The sequence below is a fragment of the Pleuronectes platessa genome, chromosome 9 (assembly GCF_947347685.1).
Source record: "Pleuronectes platessa chromosome 9, fPlePla1.1, whole genome shotgun sequence".
NCBI lineage: Eukaryota > Metazoa > Chordata > Actinopteri > Pleuronectiformes > Pleuronectidae > Pleuronectes > Pleuronectes platessa.
In genome coordinates, this window is record NC_070634.1 from 6,976,795 (window position 1) to 6,991,391 (window position 14,597).

Sequence of the window (14,597 nt, forward strand, 5' to 3'; positions counted from 1 at the left end):
TACGTCCCCATCTGACTGCTTATTTGAGTTTAGGACTAAAGGGAAAACAACAGATGGTTTCAGACTCACTCTCCTCTCAGCACGTGATGGCAGACATATTTTATTCACTTCAAAAAACACAAAACAATCAGATGGGAACTGGGGCATTACCAACTCAGTTTCACTTTCTTGTTTTGATTTCATTCAAAAGACCCAGTTCAAGCTGTAGTTATATTGCATTGTCTCAGTCCTCTTTTGTACTTTTTTACTGTATCAAATAAACAGACAAGGTTCATTTCTCTTTATCAAGTCTTAACCTGATTAAATCATTGCACTCAGTGTGAGTGTGAATGTGGTTTCTAAGGAGGAAGACAGATACCAGAGTAGCAAAGCAATGTGCCTGATCAACCTACCATCTGGTCTCTGCTAATGACGATGGCTTATCTCAGCACAAACTCCACACAGCTTTCCGCCCTTCATTGTCACCTATACAATGCTTTTAAAAAAAAATCAAAAGTACCTCGATAAGAAAGCTATTTCACAAATCTCGCCAAAACTTTGAGATTAATTGAGACTAAATGTTATAAAGTTTGTTTTTATGGCTGCTGGGAACAGCCAAGTGTTTACACAGGAAGGCTTTGGATCACATACATTATCGTTGTTTCACAGTTATTCATTAGTGCTACAAAGCATTTCCTCTGTGTACTTAAAGTTTTGATGATCAGAACATTACATTCCCAGTGTTCTAACACAACATGAATCTCATGACTGACAGAATTTGATCCCAATCACTGACGTCTTGGTTTTCTCTTCCTTGTTCGCAGTGCACTGAGCAGTTTTGGGGAAGTAAAATACCCCCCCCCCCCCCCCCCCCCCCATCAGATATTCCCCATCACAAGGTCCCAGATGGGACTGTCCCACCAGTAAGGGGGCAGGTGTGGTGGCCATGCTCGGTGCTGAGCACCAGTGATTAGCCAGGCCCAGTAAGTGCTGGAGGGAGTTAAATGGGGCAGGCTGCCAGCTGCTGGTGTCTGATGATGATGGGCTGGGGGAGGGGGGGGGGGGGGGGGGTCAGCCAGGGTGGGTGTGGTGGAGGCGGGGGTGGTGTTTCAGGGGACAGAGGGGGGTGTCATTCCCTGACTCCCAGCTGCCCTGACACATACAGAAAGTGACACATCAATCCAAAAAGACTGACTCAAACTCAGTTTTACCTCTGGATTTCGCTCTTTCCGTGCACTCTGGATCATATAGTACTGCGCACAAGGAATAAATACACGAGAAACATGAGAATATCAATATGAGCCTGAACGTATGATCTGGTCATGCATGTGGATGCATGAAATTGATGAGTGTGAGGTAAGAACGCAGCTGCGCCCTCCATGTTAACCAGGTAACTGGTAATGTTGCTACTGGTGGTTATTAGGAAGCACCTGCCGCAAAGCATTATCAAGTTTCCCTGTATTTGTAAAGCCACCTCTATTTAAAACTCTGTCAGAGTGGATGGCTGTCATGCTGCAGCTGCAGTCGTCATAGCAACAAGTTATCTGCATTTCCTTTTGTGCGCTTGATTACTCTGTGTTTGACTGAGGCCTCTCCCTCTCTCAGTGGCACTGTGTGTGTTTGAAGGGCCGGGCGGAGGGCATTGATCAGCTCATCCTGTCTAACAGACCTATCCATCAAATCTGATGACTCTATTCTGGGATTGATGGGGTGTGTTCCATCTCTTATAATCCTATCTCCGCATACAGGAAGTACCTGTGTACAGAAGCCCCCAGTGTGCCACTGAGCGCTGGGGTCGGGTTTCACAGATGTCATCAGGCAGTGGTCATCAGCCTGCTTTCTCACTTCGGATAATAAAATCAGATTTGTAAAATCTCTATCATTTAGATTTGTACCAGTCTTTAATCACAGGGTCTGTTCACCCAAGTTACCAAATGTTTTCTACATTTATCTCTTGTAGCGTTATGCAGATAGTTCTGAATGCATCCCTGTTTTGAGACGTGTGTCTGCTTCCACAGTATACACGGTGAATATAATTTGTACTGCTCGCAGCATTAACTGGCATAAACCCATAATTAAACAGAAACAGCCTTTTCCAGAAGGATTGCCCCGATCGCTCTGGAATTAATAGACCTCTGCTGTGGGCACTTTTTATTGGAACTACATGAGGTTGGGGAATAATCCAGAGTACACAAGGTGCTGAATTATTTTTTCCAATATGTCCGTTGATGTCTCCAAACCACAGGAAGTAAAGGTGCGGGACTACATACCACTTCAGATCATTTGGAATTTTTTTTCATGTTTCTATAATTTGAGTGAACTGACCTTTCAACTTTATCTCTATTTACTAAGGCTTGTGGACGTCAAGGTACCTGAGGTCTCAATTTTGCATGGTAGTCTGCAGATTTAATGTCAACTCATGGCAGGGTTTTTGTTCCGATTTCCACCCGGCATGGCCTCCAGGACCGAGGTTCCTTTGTTGCACTAAACTGCCCCTTTGTCGTGTCTCACCGGGCACTGAATGGCTCTTTGTGTTGCTGACTGATAAAGCTTCTGCAAACATTTTACTCACACACACACATGCGCACACACAAACACAGAGACACAGCCAGAGGTGTCGCTAATGATGTTACGTCCAAGCTTACAGATTGACACACATTGTGGGAGTGGATGCCTAGATGAGCTTATCTCTTATCCAAACTGGGGCTCGTCACCAGCGCTCACACCTACCATCCCCACTTTAAGCCACTGTTGCTACAGAACCAATCAAGAAGGCCCCGCCCATATATGATTGTTGTTATTCTGTGAGATTGGATGAGCAGTAGGCCGGTATCAGAGTGGTACATATTAGCATTTTATGGCCCACTGCAGAAGGCGTGCAGGACAGATTAAGTGGGTTGGTTTCTCCGAGGCTGAAGGACTGATGGCAGGCAGGCACATCTGTTACGCTCTTCACATCAGATTAGATGGGTGGAGGGTTGTAATTCTCCTCATCACACTGACCCTTTGGCAGTATAGTTAACTTAAAAGGTCAGTCTTCTGCTCGTTTTCTGACAATCTTCCCCGTGTTAGAGCAACTTTATCCCGTCTTCTTTGTCTTAGCGCTCTCCTTATTAGTGCTTCTGTCACTAATCCCATTCCCAATATTCCCACGAGTGCCCTCCAGGGACTGTGTCCACATCACATCTGTCTGCCCTCCTGGCTTTGGAGATGGTATTATCTTAATGTCAGAGTAAATTTCCTCTGGTTGTTGCACAGAAGCCAGAGCTCTGTTGTAACAGCAAACATTCACATGAGCAGATAACAGCCTCCAGCCTTCTGCTCTCCATAGGCCCTTTATTTGCACACAAATACATGAATGGCACACACACAGGCACAGACACACACAAAGGCACACATGGGCACTGTGTGTAATGTCAGGCAGCAGGGGGGTCTCAGACATATTTAGATGCTGTCTAACAGAGAAACAAGGGGAATATCAGCCATATAGCTACACACACACACATACAGAGCCTTTCCAGATTTAATCTATGGCTGCACCTGTCCTTCTGTGTATTGCATTATTGTAGGTAATGCAATTAGGTTTATCTCCCTGTGTGTATGTGTTTGTACATTGTCGAAGGGGCATCTTAAGTGTCCACAGAGCAGGGCTGTAGCAGGGGGTCAGAGGTCAAAAGTGACAGGTGTCCCTGGCCTCAAGAGGTCTTGTTGGAAGTCAGCAGGTGGAGGAATAGTGTCAATACTATTGAGAATGGAACATTCTTAGTTTCAGTTTTGATTTTTCTCTTTCACTTAAATTGATCATTATAGGTGAACAATTTTGCTCACGTCTTATTCTAATTCACTATAAACCTTTTTCCGTCCTCTGAATTAGTCTAACAGGCATGTTGATAAAAACTCCAAGCTTCAGTTTACATGTTAAGTGTAGATGAAAATATCCTCACAGAAATAATATTCTGTCTGGCAACTTTAGAATTTTTTTCATACATAAACCACAAAACAATGAAGATCAAATTGCAAATTTTTTGTTGTATATTCAAGTTTGTCTCATACATGAGATTTCTTTATGCTGTTTTATAGAAACATTCTTGTCTGTGGGGTTTGTTACTCTACCTTGTTGACATGGATGAAACCTAATCCTCCTAATGTCTTTTTAACATAAATACAGCGTGTGAACCTTAAAGGAAAAGTCTTCTGTGAAGTCTTCCTCTTTATCCCTTTCCCACCCACAGAAATAAATCTTCCTTGTTTCAGATGCGGCAGTGGTTGGAACTGCAAAACATGACACATTACTGCCACTCAGTGGTGACAGCTGACACTAGGCCTGCAAAACACAAATATTTCAGTTACTTAAATACATTTAAGTTATTAATATCTTTTTTATATAAACCCAGTCACAGCACGAGTTTGCAATCAAAGTTTTGAGTTTTTAGGTTTCATATTATATATAAAATAAAAGTGCTTCATAATTGTCTACCCAAAATGGCATGACTGTTCTCCAGTTTTATATAATCATACCAGCAATACCTCTGTGATCAGCATATATATGCATATGAACCAGCATGTCATATATATATGTATGACATACTGATCATATCATGCAGAGGTTATCTCTCATACCTAAGAAGTTCCTCATCATCATGGTCATCCACAATAGGTCCACAGAATTGTAAACTTTTACAATAATAAAAAGCCTGTATTAATAAATGTATTTATCTATATATAAAGAGATGAGGGTCCCACCATTAAGACTGATACTGAAATTGTGAAGTCAACCTTAATTAATCAACTTAATTGTCTTTTTCAATCATTGTAATGTACTCAAGGCAGTAGATATCACTGCAAACACAAGAATCTCCTTCACGTGAGCAAATTCCCTTGAATTTGATAGTTTTAAATTGTTTAAAATCTCCAAAATGTCCATTGAATATCCTCAAACCAGGTGACTGTCCTGGACAATCAAACAAAAGAAGCAAGGTTTTATCTGATGTATAGTCAACAGTCCCTTCCCCCTACAGAGCCTCCTGTGGCTTTTGTTGACTCGTCTGCAGCTCAGCTTGACAGTTTATCCATTGAGGCCTGGGAGAAGGTGAATGGAGACGAGCAGCTGGTGCAGATGGTATCCTGAGCCGGTTTGTCTAAGATGCTTTGATAAAACCAGTTGAAATCAGCTCCAGTGTTACAGTAATTAAATCCTTGTCTGGTTAGCCTTTTTCTTTACATCTGCAATTCACTGTCATGTAAATAAACAATGCTTCTCACATGGTTCAAGTATTGCTACTGAGATAGAAGAGATTTGTTAGATAATGTGTCATGATTAAAACATACCTGACATCTACTGTGAAAGCAGATTCTGTGACATTCTTTCTTTGTTCCTACTGACCTGGTTTTGTTTCAGCAAAAACGTTGAAATGGACTAGAAACTGTTTACACACATCCAAAGCTGAATGCTGCCCTTTCAAACTTCTATCTATCTATCTCTCTCTCTCTCTCTCTCTCTCTCTCTCTCTCTCTCTCTCTCTCTCTCTCTCTCTCTCTCTCTCTCTCTCTCTCTCTCTCTCTCTCTCTCTCTCTCTCTCTCTCTCTCTCTCTCTATCTATCCAAAGAAACACGTTGCCAAACCCAGAATTATAAACTGAAATAAATAGTGAGAAGAATATTTGCTAAACTTAAAGGTGGAAGCTTATTGATTTTTTTCAAAAAGATTATACATGTGGAAATATGTCAAGTATAATTCAGAAAAATCTGCTGGGCGTTACTAAATGAATCTGAAAGAAGCATTGAGGATGGATGAAGACGAAACACACTGTGACTATCAGTTTTTGTCAGATGCTAGTGGGTATACGATCGTGATTTATGATTAGCCATATGCTAATCCATAAGGTAGACATTTTTTTAAATGTGTTTTACAGTTTTTCTCCATTTGACTGAGAAGCAACAGTCAGTTTAGACCAGCAGGATATATTCAATTGGTAATTGGGCTAACTGAAAGCAATTGTATCTAACCGTTTGTAAAGGTGTGATAAATCATTTGAAATTTGTGCAAGCTGTAGGCAATTGTACTTGTCATGTGCAAGGATATGCTAATACAATTGCAATTTGATTAAAGGAATGAGATATTCCAATCTGTTGTGAACAAGTGTCCAGTGGTTTGGGGGTTTGCACGTGATGTTTTGAGAATGTCATTTCTGTTTCGTGAAATGAGCCAAAGCAATGGAGAAAAACTGTAATGGGATGCTGCAGATCTTGTTGTAGTGATCCTCTTTGGCCGGCAGGGAGTAGTGTTTGCATGCCCTATTCTCCTCACAGCCAGCCTAATACATTGCAACGACTAATATGATTGGGAGCAAATAACTGGATATTTGGATCCTCTTTAATAACAGATTCACTCTTAATGTGCTTGTGTTAATGTCAATGAAACGTTGTTTTATAATGTCTTTGAATGGTGTTTTTCTTTCCAGTAAAATGGGGTTTTATTTCCATGAATGTTTCTCCAGGGATCTGAGTGTGTGTGTGTGTGTGTGTGTGTGTGTGGGGGGGGGGGGGGGGGGGGTGTTAATGTGTGTGTGGTTGTCTGTGTGTGTGTGTGTGTGGGCAAGGTATTGCTGCATTTGTGAGGACCTCGATCTGTTTATAGAGCAGCATTATGAGCATAAAAGAGCAAGTCCCTATATAACATGTGACATTATATTTTAATGTGAAGATGTGTTTTACGGTTGGGCGTTAGTTTCAGGTTAAGGGCTATATAAGGTTAAGTTAAAGGTTAGCATTAAGCAAGGAGTAGTTAGGGTTATAATTAGCTTAATGTATGTTATAGGTTAAGTTGGAATAAGGTTTGGGTTTATGTTAAGGTTAGGTTAGGTTAAAAACTAAACTGAAAAACTAATGTACAATTCTTAAATGAACAAATATGCATGAAATAACGGTAATGTTTAATATTTGTTAACATCATATAATATACATATAAATGATGTGTGTTATATCACCTAAATACATTTAATAACATTTTAAATTCCTCCTCTCAGACCTGATTTCATGCAGGAGAAGCACAGGTTAACAAGTGTGAGGTGTGAATTAGTTGTGAGGTGCAGCATCCCTTTGCTTCTTCCTCCTCCTCAGTCCCAGACACTGTCTGATTCTTTTCCAGATGGAAGACTTCTTCTTTTTGGGCGTCTCCTCAGACGTCTCAGTCTCCACAGGTTCTGAAGCAGGGAGGGCATCAGAGAGGGGGTCCTGCTGGTTATTGAGTACAGTTTCATCTGCAGTTTTGTCAACAGACTCTCCTCCTGCTTCCTCCCCCCATTTCTCCTCCTCTTTCTCCTGCTGCTCCTCCCCCACTTTCTCCTCCTGTTTCTCCTCATCCTTTTCCTCCTTCCACTCCGGATGCTTGACATCCTCTCTCTCCTTCTTCATTGAGAGTTGAGAAGTCAGTTCCTCCACTTCTCTCTGCAGAAGCATTTTCTCCTCAGCAGCACTTTTGCGGAGACATCTCATCTCCTCCATCATCTGCAGACGGAGGAGGTTCTGCTCAGCCTGGAAGGACTGCATCTGAGACTTGTGTGCTTTCTCAAGCTCAGCCTTCAGGTGGCTGGCCTGCTGCTCGGCTCTGAGGATGTCTGCTTCATACCTTTGAATGAGCTCATTGTTTGAAGCTCTTAGTGTCTCCAGTTCATCTAGGAGAGCCTTATTTGTGCTCCTCTCAAACTGCAGCTCCTGGTTCTGCTTGGTGGTCTCGGTGAGGATCTTTGTACTGCTCAGGGTTTCACTGTCCTCTTCGCAATCCTCAGGCTGCTGTGTGTCTTCATCACAGTCAGCCTCCTTCTCCCAATCCTCTGGCTGCCATATTTCTTCTTCCGTGTCGCTGTAGCTTTCTTCCCGGGGTTGCAATTCGGCCAACCTTTCGTGGGCCTCATCCAGCGCTTGGCAAAGAGTGATCCTCCACTCTCGGGTTTGGCGACCACGGGCTCTCTCCTTGCGCAACAGATGTTCAAGATAGTGGACATCTCGTTGAAATGCCCGGCAATCCCTACACTTGTACATAGCTTCGACCTGTCCAGCAGTTCTTCCGATGTCGTCCATGGTGATCAGTTTGAAACAGGAGCAATCTTATTGCTCAGCTGTTTGTTGCTTGTTGACCTCTTTTCCTCCTGACAAATGAAGCCACAAGGTAATCAGTAGGAAATGGTGTGAGTCAGATGCTGCAGTCATATTTATATGTGTTCAAGATCGAAGCCATTTCATCAAAGCCATTTCATCAAAGCCATTTATGTCAATACTGATGGTAAAGTTGCAATGTTTCCAGGATGTTTGTTTCTTTGATGTTTGTGCGTGTGTGTGTTTGTGTCCAGGTATGGCTGATGTAACGGGGACCTAAATGTGTCTTCTTTAAGGTTAAGTCAAGGTTAAGTTTAGGTTCAGTTTTATGTTGGAGTCAGTTTAAATTTAGGCTAGGTTTGGGTTAGGGTAGAGTAAGTCTCCAGGATATCAAAGTAGTGTCCTCTAAAGTCATGGAGACGTAAGTGTGTGTGTGTGTGTGTGTGTGTGTGTGTGTGTGTGTGTATCTCTAACATTACATATCACAGCCATGAACGTGGCTCGCTCCAGTAAACTGTTATACACTTGCTGGAATGTTGAAAGTCTTTTCCTGTAAAATGTCTCCTGGGACTGGAAACCCTCCTCAGACAGACAGGACATTCACTACTTTTGTAGAAGTTCCCCCTGACAACCACAGAACAAATCTAATAAAGGTTGAGCACCTTGCTGGGCTCTCTTTGGTCTCCCTCTCCTCATGGTTGCTACTCATCATTATATGCTCAACATTAAAATGTGTGAAAAATTGCAAGTTAATGCCTCATAAAATAAGTTAAAGTGCAGCTGTTATATGCTGTAAATGTGTCCACCTTTGCAATGCATGATTTACATTTGATGAAAGTTTCCTCCTTGCTCACTGTTTTTGCTGGATCATAAAACATCATTCATTTATCACAGTTAATCCTATCTGTGAATATCTGACAGATAAGATAAGGCAACACAGGCTTTTATGCCATAAAGAGGGAAGATCATCATTGTGTTGAAAATGCAAACTGAAAATAAATCTAAATCTAATGCAAAAACTACCTTTATATGTGCATGTGTCTGGTAAATACTTTAAACAGATGGTTATTGCACATCATGCATGTCTGTAGAAAAGTAGCAGTAGTATTCTCAGGTATTTTGTGTGAAATAATACGATTAAGTTTTACTTTCTAAAGTATGACATCAAAGTATGACATCAGGACATCAGAAAGTCTACACATATTTCTCCCCTAATTAAAAACACATCTTTTCCGACTACACTTTGAATAAAATAAAATAAAGCAGCTCTTTAGTAGCAATTATATGGCACTTACTTATAGCACTTTGTAGTTTGGCTTTCTTGAAGAAAATTGTACTTTCTTGATTCTTGTAGTTCTGGGTTTGTATCCTCATGGTTCAATACACTTATTGTAAATCGCTTAAGATAAAAGCGTCAGCTAAATGAAATGTTATGTAAAGTAATATTAGATGATTTAGTACCTGGGTTGAACCAAATACAGGTTCATACACTATGAATGGATCTTGTGACAAGGATCTGATATGTGTCAAAATGTAGCGACTACATCAATTGCTCTTATCAGTGTCATGTAACATAATGTTATTATTGTAATAGGAACCAAGAAACAATACAGAATTGGAAAAAAATACAAGAATTTGGAATTTTGTGTGCCATTTTATTTCTAGAAGGGAAGAAATGTAACTTCATCTATAAAGATAATTTAATCAACTGTTTGAATTGGCCTTATATGATCATATGTTAGACATGCAGAGCAGGAAGGCTTTTTACTGTCAGACATCAAACACCTCTCCATTTTTATTTTGAACTTTATTATAGTAAAATGATCTTCTCAGTGTTTGTTGTCCTGGAAACACAACATCCATATATCTATTTTATTTGTGTGCGTGTGTGTGTGTGTGTGTGTGTGTGTGTGTGTGTGTGTGTGTGTGTGTGTGTGTCTTCTGCATTTCCACATCTCAGATGACAAAGCATGTCTTTGTTCAGGCACAGCTCAGGGTTTAACCTGACTACACTTCATATGTCAAATCATAAACATGTCCCTAACAGTCTGCGGTGGATCAGCACGTGTTCGGACCATTTGTTTCACCGTCACACACAGTGTGAGCTGGTAGCAGCTGCTACATCCTTGAACACACCTCACATGTGTCTCACAATAACACAAATCACTAAGATAGGGTTACAATATAAAACCACTGGGTGTGTTTAGCACTTTATCCTTCACCTCGGACTATCAACCCAATAATACATTCTTACATTCATTTTCTATACTGGCTTATTCTTTGAGGTTCACTGGGCTGAGACCAATCCTAGCTGACATTGGGCGAGAGGGCAAAAATGATTTGCTAATATGATGATATACATTTTATAATGGAATTTGTAGGTGTAGCTGTTTTTGGTTTGAATGTCTGGTGTGTAATCTGTTACAGATGATGTCATGCTTCTTCCACTTTGTCCTCCTCTGGCCTGCAGACAGAGAGCAGAGTGGATCCTCCTCCACTTGTCCCTGCCTCCTCCCGGCTGTGTTTACAATCGACATACCACGCCTGGAGCTGCTGCGCTCTAGAGTTTCACTAAAAAGGCCCGGCGCAGACTCCTGTTTGAATCTGCCTCGGCGTGTGTGATTGTGAGTCTAAACTTTGCTCTCTGTTTATGTCTCCCTGTCCTCTGGGAATTTTAGGGCACCGCTGACTTGCCGGTCCCTCGCTCGGATAATAGGACGCTGACTACTACTGCTCTCTTATTGGATAATGAGAGGAAGTTAGACGCAGACACGACATGCACCGTTCACTTGTGTCCCTTTAAATCTGGTTTCAATTGTGGCTTCAAGTCGTCTTATCAAGAGCCAAAAGAGCTTTTGAAGAAAGAGAGGAGGATGAGGGAGTGTGTGAGCTAAAGGATGGCCTATAGACTAATTTTGGAAATGCTGAACCAATCACTCACTCACTCACTCACACAAAATGCCCTGTACATTGATCTGTATTTATGTCTGCAACGTAATGGATCTGTACAGCCCAACAAACTCCAAAAAACAGCAAGAACCTCTCTCAAGTAATGAACCCTTAAGGGCTGCCTTATCTCCACTCCCAGCTCCATTTTGTATGAGCTGACAAAGATATCTGTTGAAGGCCAGGTGGGCACACCATGCACAGGATGTCCTCAACACAGCCTCATTTCCCGTCACCATCCATCCCTCCCTCATTCTTTCCCTTGAACTGTAACCTCCTGTCTCTCCTCCCACTCCATCTTGCTCTTCTCTTCAGGGATGATGCCTTCAGTATCACTCGGTGTGCAAACCGCACATGTTGGACCGGTTTATCCGTTTGAAAAGATGGCAAGCGCGTACCATCTTTAGCTGGGTCAGAGTTCACACATTCTTTCTCTTTCCTGTCTCCTTCCTCAAGAAGCAACAAAGGGGGGGGGAACTGATGGGGAGAAGTGTTTACAGAGTGGATGTTTGCCTGCCCGAAGAAGGCACTTAGCCTGGCTGAGTTAATGATGAACTCACTTTTAGGTGGGCAGACGGCTAGAAGCAAGGCCTCGTCCTCCTCCCTCTGCAGCTGTGACGAAAAACCTCTCGGCGGACGGGAAAAAAAAGGATGTGAGGCGAGTGCTGCAGCTCACACCCTCCAGGCTCTGCTCACTGTCATTTGAATGCATTTCAGCCCAATAAGATATTACTTCCCATCCTCCCTGTGTTAATGGATTACCTGAGCCACTGGGGAAGTGTGAGGAGATCAATCAGATGAGGCAACAGACAGTGACAGAGTTATCCCCCAAAAGCAAACAGACTGAGGGCAGGTGTCGTGCAATGATTCTCAGAATGTTTCTGTTCTGGACTCACCTACAAATGCCTCAAAACCACAAAATTCCACTCACATTATGAACGATGAATTCACAGAGGTAGTGACCCATTTTGTCAAACCAGATCACTGATCTGACGTTTTATCTGTGAATGTAAGAGAACACCACCTGCTGACATTTGGATCAGAGGTGATGTTACACGCTGACAATGAGGATGGAGAACATGGCTCTGTGAAACCCATGACATGATTTCCAAAGAGCAAATGCATCAGCTGCACAAGCTCCATGTTTCACCCTGATAATAAACTATCAATCACTGGGTTAGATCCCCCAGGAAAATGGTTGGTGCAATCAATTTATTAAAGATAATTTCTTATCACTTTCCACTTGAAAAAAAATGTTTGATCTTCTGCAACTCTGAGCTTCTCTCTCCTCCTCTTCTTCTTCATCACATTAATGTTTTATCAATACATGTTAATATCATTCCAGATCCGGAATCACTGCTGAGACCACATCTTGTATCGTGATTGTGGATTCTAATAACAACTGAACTTGTTTCATTATACAATATACCTGGTCACATACAGCATACTACTATTATTGGCAGTACCTCAATTATTACACTTGAAATCTGATTTGATTTGATTTATTAGGGGAATTTCTGATGTTGTTTTTCCAGTTGTTGGTTTGAAAGATTGTTGCAGACACAATGATTTTACTTTGTGTTCTTCTTATCATTTAAAGAGGGATGTTGACATGTTTATAATGAAGGGGCAAGCCATTTGCTTAAGACTTTATGTGATTTATTAACATTTTACTTTAATGTCAATGACTTTAAACATTAATGTGTGTGAAACCAAATCAATGGATTCCTGTTACAGAGAAAAAAACAGACTGAGTGTGTAGGTAATCTGAGTGAGCGCATACCTCCACTAAGTCCCAGTAGTCTCCCTAAATACATACAAGCTGCACCAAATTTTACTCATTCACAGATATCAGTCCCCTAAACATGCTTGGTTTTTACATTAAGATTCTTATTCTTTAAGAAATTTGAGCAAATGTCAATAAAACACCCCATCATAAGGAAAGTGTCCATTTGTCCAGATCCGTGCTAAACACGAATGGTTCTTTCTTGGTCCACCATGTTGAAAAAAAATCGGTTCAGTGTTTTTTATGTAATGCTGTGGTCAAACATGAATGAAAACATAACCTCCTTGGCTGAGGTAATGATCATGAAAACTGGTCACCAGATAATTTTTTGTAGTTTTCTTGTTCTCTGGGTTGACCAACATCAAGATGCCATTGAGCAAGGCTGCAGTGGAGCTGGTCACTGACAAACAGCAAAAACTGCCAGGTGCAAACGTGTTGCATGTAGCTGGTTGTTGCTGCCGAAGTGTGTGTCCCATGTTGACCAGAGAAAATTTGCTTTTTTGTGTGAAATTTCCTCAGTAAATAAAAAAACATTTTATTTTCATGTCTGCAGTGGAGCTGAAATAAAGCAGAGGGATTAGCATTACAGGAGCCTTTCCCACCTCCTTATTCCCCTCCTCCTTCCATAAACTGTCCCACAGCGTGAATACATTTCCAAGACTTTGGCATGTGGCCTGGTTAGTGCAGTGTGTGTGCATGAGAGAGTGTGTGTGTTATTGTGAGTATAGCGTACATGTCCCCAGAAGGGATTGGTTTTCACAGCTTGGTGATGTGGCTAATAGCAGATTCAATTTGGCACCTATTTTAATCTCCAGGATGTGAAGGTCACTGCAGCAGCACTAACCACGAGCCCAGGCATCAATAACACCAGTGCACATCCTTGGTCTATCGCTCTGTTTTATACTTTTCTTAAAATATATTTCTTAAGACTCGGTTATATATTAATGTGCAGCAAACAATGCTTTTTTTTATCTGTTCAGTAATTTCTGTGATAATCTGTTTAGGTCAAAGAAAAACGTTTCTGTGCAAATGAAAAACACACACTGTGGCCTTGTTAAAGCAGACGCTAGATGACGCTGTTACACCAACACTGTGTCCAGCCTCTCACTTGCAGCAGTCTGCTGAAGATCGGACACTTCTTAAGAAGCACCAACCCTAAGGGATGGTTAATTCATAGTCATTTTTAAGTAACTATTTGAGCTAAATATACAAAAAAAAGTGTGACTTTTTAAATGTATCCACTTGCTACATATATGACCGTGACATATTTCAAATATCTGAGTGGAACAAACTTTCCTCCTTGCTTGTGTAAATGTAAATAAATCATGATGATGATGAAGGTGATGAGATGAAGATGTCAGCTTCTTGCTCCAACCTGAGAATGCAACCTGTGTGAAAACGTGCAGCCACACATGACGTGACATGAAAGACGGTCCTCCTGGGGAGGAAACAGCAGGAAGCGGCAGCATCCTCTAAATCCAGATTGTCTGGTCATCAGACACGGACCCCCTCACCACCACCACCACCACCTCCCACCTCCCACCTCCAACCTCCTCCTCATCAAGCCATACATTTGGGGCCAATTCACCTCGGAGACAGTCAGTGTCTCTTATCTTAGATAAATATTTGCTTCCTTGGGCTTCAGTTCAACGCAGGAACAGACAACAGCCCTGGTGCCTCACAGGGAGTTTCCGGACCATCACTACACTTTGCATTATTGGTGAAGTCTTTAGTCACATTCCACTTGTGTTCCCCCCTCTTCTCTCCATCATGAAAGCTGCTGTGCAGAGGA